The sequence below is a fragment of the Myotis brandtii genome, unplaced genomic scaffold, assembly GCF_000412655.1.
Source record: "Myotis brandtii unplaced genomic scaffold, ASM41265v1 scaffold915, whole genome shotgun sequence".
Classification (NCBI taxonomy): Eukaryota; Metazoa; Chordata; class Mammalia; order Chiroptera; family Vespertilionidae; genus Myotis; species Myotis brandtii.
The window spans coordinates 1,742,068-1,750,109 of record NW_005371769.1 but is presented as its reverse complement, the minus strand read 5'-3'; the positions used below and the strand labels follow the sequence as shown (position 1 = coordinate 1,750,109).

At 53.5% G+C, this 8,042-nt stretch overlaps 1 protein-coding gene across 1 annotated transcript in view; it reads left to right on the top strand.

Moving 5' to 3' along the window:
• Positions 1-8,042, top strand: part of CDH4 (cadherin 4, type 1, R-cadherin (retinal)) — a 151,752-nt gene that overhangs the window by 102,645 nt on the left and 41,065 nt on the right. The gene's annotated exons all lie outside the window — the stretch shown is intronic.

Here is an 8,042-nt window from a genome sequence, read left to right as displayed (position 1 = left end):
CGCAGGGGGGGGGGGGCGCCTGGTCTGGTTGGGCAGACACGTGGCCCAGGTGGTGTCTGCGGGCGCCCAGGTTTGAGAAGCACGGCCCGCACTGCCGTCTCCGATGGGGAGGGGTCGGACAGGGGTCTGAGCCAAGTGCCACCCATGAGGCCCGTGGGGCTGCCAGGAGCAGCCACTAAAATACAGACTGCTGGTTGCATGTGAAGTTCAGACAAACACGAGTCATTGTCGCCTGTAAGCTGGCCCCGTGCAGCACTTGGAACAGAATTGCAGTAACACCGTGTCCCGCGTTCATCTGAACTCTGCTGTCCACGAGCACTGGTCCCGGGAGGGCTCTGGGCCAGGCCGCCTCCCCGCTGCCCCCCTCCGCGCCGCCGCCCCCTCTGGGGCGGGGAGGACAAACATTTATCATCACTGCGCTGCCGCTGCCGCTGCCGGAGGCGGTTGTCACAGCTCCGTCTCGGGGCTGCTGTTTCACAAGGTGAATTGTGTTTCCGATTGATTGTCTCAGAATCCTGAGGCGAGGGCCAGCCTGGGGTCAGCGAAGGGAACAGGATGTGGCATTATTTCTGCCACAACCTTGGGTGGCTGGTCCCTGCAGTCCCTGAGGGGCAGGGGCAGGCGGTGGGTGGGCAAATGAGCTGCCAGCCAAAGACAGCGGAGGAGGGCTGCCAGCAGCCCCTCTTCCAGAAGCCAGAGGGGGTGGGTGGTTGTCGGGCTCGGGGTGCTCGCTTGCTAACAGGTGTGCTGGGGCCCAGGGCATCCCTAAAGGTGCCTGGATTTTCTATCACAAATCAAACCTCCCTTGTCTTATTGTAAAACAAACTGATGGTGGAAGTCTTCCCCATCGAGCTTCTGGCTTTACTCGCTAGGATAGCAGAGACAGACATCGCTGTCTGCTCCCGGAGCCCTGAGCAGCCCTGAGCCTGGGGTGGAGTGATCCACCACCCGCCCGCGGATCCTGAGAAGGGCCCCCTTTCCCCACTCCCTCCTGTGCCCTTCCGGGGCTGTGTTGGACTAAATGTGACTGACATTCAGAGCCCAGGGGGACCCCAGTCCGTGTCCGGTCCCAGAACAGCCCTCACTGCTGGCCCAGCTCCACGTCCTCACTTACGCTGGTCAGGGCAAGGGCCGACGTCCGAACAGAGCCCAGCATGGCCTCTGGAGGCCGGAGACTCCCAGGGCCTGGAACAGGTCCCCGTTCCTTCCCTGTCAACGTAAGTTCCAACCCCAGGCTCACCCGGGCCTGTGCACAGTACAGAGGAACCCGCCAGGAAGGGGTTGTCCCGGATGCCAGGCTGGCGAGGGCTCCAGGTGGTTCCCACGGGAAACCAAGGGAGGGTGTGAAGGACTGACTCGGCTCCGAAGAGCCTTTCTAGGGCTTAGGGTGCTCGTCTGGGGACATCAGCAAGCCCACATGGGGCTGCCCACCCCGTGTTCTTTCCCACCCTAAGCCCCTCCATTTACAAACCCCTCTTTGGTGTAGCTGGATCAGATGGGCTCAGAGGGTGCGGAAGGCCTGGGATGGGCCTGTCCCTTTCGGGACAGATGTGCTTGGTGGTCTGGGGCCAAGAGCGCCCTCCCTCTGACCACAGCCTTCGCTCTCTTTGTAAGCAGATAGCCAAGGCCCCCTGAGTGACCCCTGAAAAGGGAACCCATTGGCTGAGTGATGGGGAAGCTGAGGTGGGAGCCTCAGGCGTGGAGACCGGGGTGGAGGGAGTTGTCTGGAGTCCTGGCCACTGTTTGACTGTCTCCTCTGTGTGGGTTTGTTCTTGGGGAGGCTTCCTCTTCTGTGGCCTCAAATCTTTGGATGTTAAAACAGTAAAGTCACCTCTGGGCCCGGCCTGGGCACCATTGTATCCCAAACAACTGTTTGCAGAATTAACAATAAAACACATACTGTGACTCCCAGTGACACAACGTTACCAGATCTGCACCAATAGGGACGCCTTCCTGCCATGGATGGACCTGCCCCCTCCCTTTCTCGTAGACACCCATCGCCTTTGTCTCTTCGTTGGAGCTATTCGGGCTTTTGCCCGAATTAATGACTTCAGAATAGCTGTTCTTCTTGATGTCGATGAGTGCTGTTGCCTCTCCCTCTGAAAGGCCTTTTGCTGTAGCTTGGCACTAAGTACAGGCTAGTGAATGGGACCTGATGCTCACCTGGCCATGCTCACCGTCAGGCAGCGGGAGTCTGGGGAGTTACCCGGGAGCCTCCACTCCTATGTGGAGGGAGGGGGACCTCTGCCAGGCCTGCAGCAGCCTGCACTGGCCCGCGCTCGTCCTGCGACTCCCTGAGTCACACATTCCCTGCCACACTGCCCAGCAGCCAGCTTTCCAGAAAATGAGCTCCCAGCGCTCAGGGCAGACCTCAAGCAGTGTCCTCCCAACCAGACCCGCCTCACAGCCAGACCCGCCTCCCCGCCACACAGCGCACGCTCCAGCCCTTCTCCTGGGGAGGTCCCGGTGGCTCCCCACCCAACCCAGCCCAGACCAGTTTCTCGAGCTTCCCGAGAAAAGATGCCTTCGTATTACCTTTTCTAAAAGGGCTCTAAGTGGAATTCCTGCTTCTCTCACCCCTTATAACTGTGTGAGGTTGTGTGCTTTAAATTTTTTAATTAATGTCACTTTGAAATATTAAATAGCAGAGAAACCTACAAGCAGCAAATGAAGTCCAAGAAACCTTCATCCATATAACTCGGGCTCTGCGCTTAAATAGATTATTCTATTAGTGAGCCCATTTATTTATTAATTTATTTCCGGGCTGGCGGAGGACCCCCGAGATGAGCACAGGGCCCCATGCACAGATGGCGCGCACACTTGGAAGTCGTCTGAATATTAAGAATTTAAATCTTTAGCCTCAGTGATTTGAGCAGAAAGCCAATTATGGGGCTGAATTAGTTTTCAAATTAAACTGCAATTTGAGGCTTGTGAAATTAATCCTTTAAGGCGCCTGGCAGTACCTACAGGAGCCCCTCGGAGGCCCAGCCCGGCCTCCTTCGTCCGCGGTGTGACTGATAAAGCAAAGTCCGGAGCCAGCGCCCCAGCGGGCAGAGCACTCCGTTCCCACGTCCTGTCTCACCTGCTGAGAAAGACTCCCCCTCTCCTTCCCCTGCGCAGAGGCTGAGGGCTCCCGGGGCGGGCACCTCCCGCTTCCCAGCCCAGACGACCGGGTGGCCTGGCTGCGGTGACCGCACTTGCTACCGCACGCCCCTTCCTCAGCAGAGCACGTGCAGGGCCCTGCACAAATCATTCCAGGTGGCCTAGCACTGCCCACCGAGGCCTGTGGCATCCGGGAGCTGGGGGCTCATGGCTGTGTGTGGACTCAGACCCACCAGCTGAAGAAGGTGAGGGGCCTGGAGGGGACCTCGGTGCCAGGGTCATGACTGCCCAGACACAGCCACCCTGCTCAGACCCCTGTGCCCTGCTCACAGGGGGCTCTTCCGCTCTCCCCGTGGCCCCATGAGGGACACCTGGCTTCCAGAGGAGGAGCCCCTGGCTCTGAGAGGCTCGGGGACAGGTGGGCCAGGTCCTGGGAGAGACAGAGCCAGGATCTGGCCGGATGGAGCACCCAGCCCCGCTCCAAAGTCTCTGAGGCCACAGAAAGGTCTGCCTGCCGCCGGGCTTTGTTGGCCGGCATGAGCCTGCCTCAGCCTCAGCCACTCCCTGTGGTGGTGGAATGGAAACCCCCAAAATCACGTCCACCCGGAACCTCGGATGGAACCTTTTTCAGAAAAAGGGTCTTTGCAGATGGAACTAGTTAAGATGGGGCCGGTAGGGTGGGCCTGAGCCCCCGTGGCTGTGTCCATATGAGAAGAGGCGATTAGGACGCTGATACTGAGGAGATGGCCATGTGAGGACAGGTGCAACCGCAAGGCAAGGACCACAAAGACGGCCACCAGCAGAGGAGGCCACACCCAGCCCTGTCCTGCGGGGATGTGAAGCGGGCGCATCGTAGGAGTTCAGTAAACAGGTGTTGAGGACTCACCCGTTGCCGCCCCCAGGGGCGCCGGGGCACGACAGTCTGTGACCTGCTCCTTGGGGCGAAGTCCTAGATGTGGGTTTGCAGGTGGGCACATTGGAAGAGCGTTTGGACACAGACGGCCAAACTGCTCCAGGACCTGAGGCTGTGGGGGCAGGTCCCCACCAGTCGGTCCCATCATTATTTTAAAATTGTATTTGCTCATCTGGTATGTGCAACATGCCTTCCCTTCATCTCTTTGATCACTAACAAAGTTGATTGTAAAAAGCAAAAGCAGAGGGAGGAAGGCGTGAAGTGCAGGCTCTGTGGCTGGGATGCGGGCCGGAGGCGTGTCCAGGGGCAGCACCCTAGAAAGGCTCCAGTGAGCGCACACTGGTTACCGTGAGTGTGCTTTACTTTGCAACCAGAAAAGAATGATCAAAAGTATGCCATTTGGTTTTTAGAAATCAGATTTCTGAGCTTAGCCAAGAAGGCAGATGCCCAGATCTAAGACAATGTTGTGATGAGCCTGGAGCCGAGGGCGGGTCTTGTTACCAGCCAGTCGTCTGGGCCTCCAGGTGCAAATGACCTCTTTTTGACTGTCTACATAAGCCTTTATTTCACTTTCATTTTTAGAAAGCTTACAATAAAGGATTCTGGGTTGTCCATTATTTTCTTTCACCCCATCGTTTTCTGGCACCCATCATTTCTACGGAGGCCTGGTTTTAAGGCCTATAGTTCCATTAAAAGTTTTATGCCATTTTAAAAATTCTCCAACTGCTTTTAAATTTATCTTTTTTAATTCAATTTATTGGGATGGCATTGGTTAATAGGTCACACAGGTTTTAGGTGTAGATTTCTACATTACAAGATCTGCATATTGCACTGTGTGCCCAACACCCAAAGTCACTTTTTTATCTTTGGTTTTAGCAGTTTGACTGTGATGGGACTTGCTGTGGCTTTCTTCGTCTTTATCCCACTTAGAATGTTTAGTGCTTCTCCAATCTGTGGCTTGACGTCTCCTTTGGTTTGGGAATTTTTCAGCTGTCATCTCCGCAAATATTGTGTCTGCCCATTCTTTCTCTTTGGTCCTTCTCGGACTCCAATTATACATACGGTGGACCTGCTCACGTCTCAAGTTTCTTATGCTGAGTTTCTTATGCTTTCGTCCGGATGTTCTCTTTGGTACATCTTCCAATTCATTAATTCTCTCTTTAGTTACATTTAATCTGCTTTTACATCTATTCACAGTCTGGTTTCAATACTTTTTCAAATATACATTTTCTGTTTTAGTTTTTTATAGTTTCTAGTTTTCTGAAAAAGAAATTCTATCTCATCCTTTTAATTCCTTGAACATATTAAGCTGAGATGTGTTTGTTTTCAAGCCTGCTTCTGCCTGCTCTGTCAGCTGCCTCTCCTGGGCTGGCCATTGCCTGCTTTCCTCTCTGTTTTCAGTGGGTTTGCCTAGTGAGTTAGGTGCTTCCTCTTGTGTAGGAAGAATTGCAGAGATCATTTGAGCTCTGTAGGATGTCAGCTCTCTCCATGGAAATTTACACTAATAATCTCTTAACATAAGTTACCGCTGTTAGAGCCTATTTTCTCCCAGGTCACACTCACTCCTGGGTGCTGCCCTTCAGGGTCCAGCCCTAGGACCAGAGAGTTCTCTGGAGACTTTCCTCCTGGGCAACCCTAAGCGCAGGTCGTTTACTCCTGTTCCTATACATCTGCTGAACGTTCGATGTAGCTCTTCAGCTGTCAGCAGCCAACTCCAGAATCAGCAAAAGTCTTCTAAGAAAAGATGGCCCCAGGTACTTATCTTTTATCTGCATTACTTGGTGGCTCTTTAATGCCTTTAAGCAGGTGTTTTTATTTTACACTAGAGGCCTGGTGCACAAATTCGTGCACCAGAGGGGTCCCTCGGCCTGGCCTGCAGGATCAGGCCAAAACAGGCTCTCCAACATCCCCTGAAGAGTCCCAGATTGCGAGAGGACGCAGGCCAGGCCAAGGGACTCCACCGGGGAGGGATGCAGGAGGGCTCCAGGGCATGTCCGGCCCCGTGTCACTCATTCCGGATCTACCAGACCCCAGCAGCAAGCTAACCTACTAGTCGGAGCATCTGCCCACTAGTGGTCAGTGCATGTCATAGGGACCGGTCAACTGTCTTCCCCCTGGTGGTCAGTGCACGTTATAGCGAGCGGTTGAGCAGCCTTAGGATATCATTAGCATACTAGAGGCCCGGTGCAGGAATTTGTGCACCAGTGGGGTTCCTCAGCTTGGCCTGTGGGGTTGGACTGAAACCGGCTCTCCAACATCCCCTGAGGAGTCCTGGATTAAGAGAGAGCACAGGCCAGGCTGAGGGACCCCATGGGTGCACGATCGGGGCCAGGGAGGGATACAGGAGGTTGGCCAACCAGGGAGGGACCGCGGGAAGGCTCCAGGGCATATCTGGCCCGTCTTGCTCAGTCCTGATCGGCCGGACCCCAGCAGCAAGCTAACCTACTGGTTGGAGCATCTGCCCCCTGGTGGTCAGTGCATGTCATAGCGAGCAGTTGAGCAGCCTTAGCATATCATTAGCATATTATGCTTTGATTGGTTGAATGGACACTTAGCATATTAGGCTTTTATTATATAAGATTACACTTTGGTTGGTTGACCAGATGACCAAACACTTAGCATATTAGGCATTTATTATATAGGATTTTACCTAGCTTTTCTGGTTTTCCTTGGGGAGAAGATTGGTTTAAAAACATAGCCCACCGTTTGCTAAAAAAGAACTTCCTGGATTTTTTAAAAAATACTTAATTTCCCTCTGGGGAAATTCTGCTGATAATTAAATTCATTAAAATTGGGTTTACACACAATTCTTTGAGAATATATTCATTGCATGAAATAAGTGGGAGAGGTACTTGGAGAACTTTTGTCGAGGGTTCTCAAAACACAGACATTCATTTTTTCCCCTAGAAGACACTTAGTAAAGATGTGTTAAAGAATGAATGAATGAATATCCTAGTGGGTGCAACATTTTGGTCTAATTACAACCAATCCTATACAAAATCCAATGAATGAATTAGCCTTCTTACTGTCCACCCTCCAACCACCAATACTTCTGACTCCTAACAGTCCGTTTTCTGTACATGTCTGAAAAGCACAAACTTGATCACTCATTCCCCTGATGAGAATACAATACTGGCTTCCCTGTGATCTTAGAACAAAGTCCAGAATCCTCACCATGGGCCCACCATCTTCGACCCCATCACATGCCGCGTCCTCCTCTGCTCCACAAACATGCAGAGCTCTTCTCTGCCCAGGGTCCTCCTTCCCTCCCACCCCACCCCCACATCTCTCAGAGAGGCCTTCCGGGTTCCTCTCGAGTTCCCCTTCTCACCTAGCTCCATCTGCGCATGCGGACTGTCTTTGTCCTGCAAAGCCCTGGTCCTAGTTGGCAGTGATGCATCTCTCTCCTCTCTCCCTCCCCAGCACGTGAGCAGCAGGACACCGTGTGTCAGTCATTCTCACTGTGATGACCTGAGCACAGAGCCTGCTGTCCACCCCCAGCAGGTCCTCAGTAGGTAACGGGGGCGAGTAACCCCAAACAATGGAATGTTATTCTGCCATGAAAAGGAAGGAACCTTGAAAACACTCAGCTTGGTGAAAAAGCCAGACACAAGGCCACAGAGTGCAGGGTTTTGCTTATAGGAAGTGTCCAGAAGAGGCAAATCCCTAGAGACAGAAAGTAGGTCAGTGGTTGCCAGGGGCCAGGGAACAGGAGGGGGCTGACTGCTAAGGGATGCAGATTTCTCTCGGATGATGGCAATGCCCCAGAATTAGATTCTAGACAGTTGCACAACTGTGAATAAACAAACCCCCTGACTTGTGTATTTTTAAAGTGTGAGTTTTATTGTATGTGACTTATCTATAACTAGAGGTCCGGTGCACAAAAATTTGTGTACTCGGGGGGGAGGGGAGGTCCCTCAGCCCGGCCTGTGCCCTCTCGCAGTCTGGGACCCCTCGGGAGATAACGACCTGCTGACTTAGGCCTGCTCCCGGGTGGCAGAGGGCAGGCCCAATCCCTAGGTGCAGC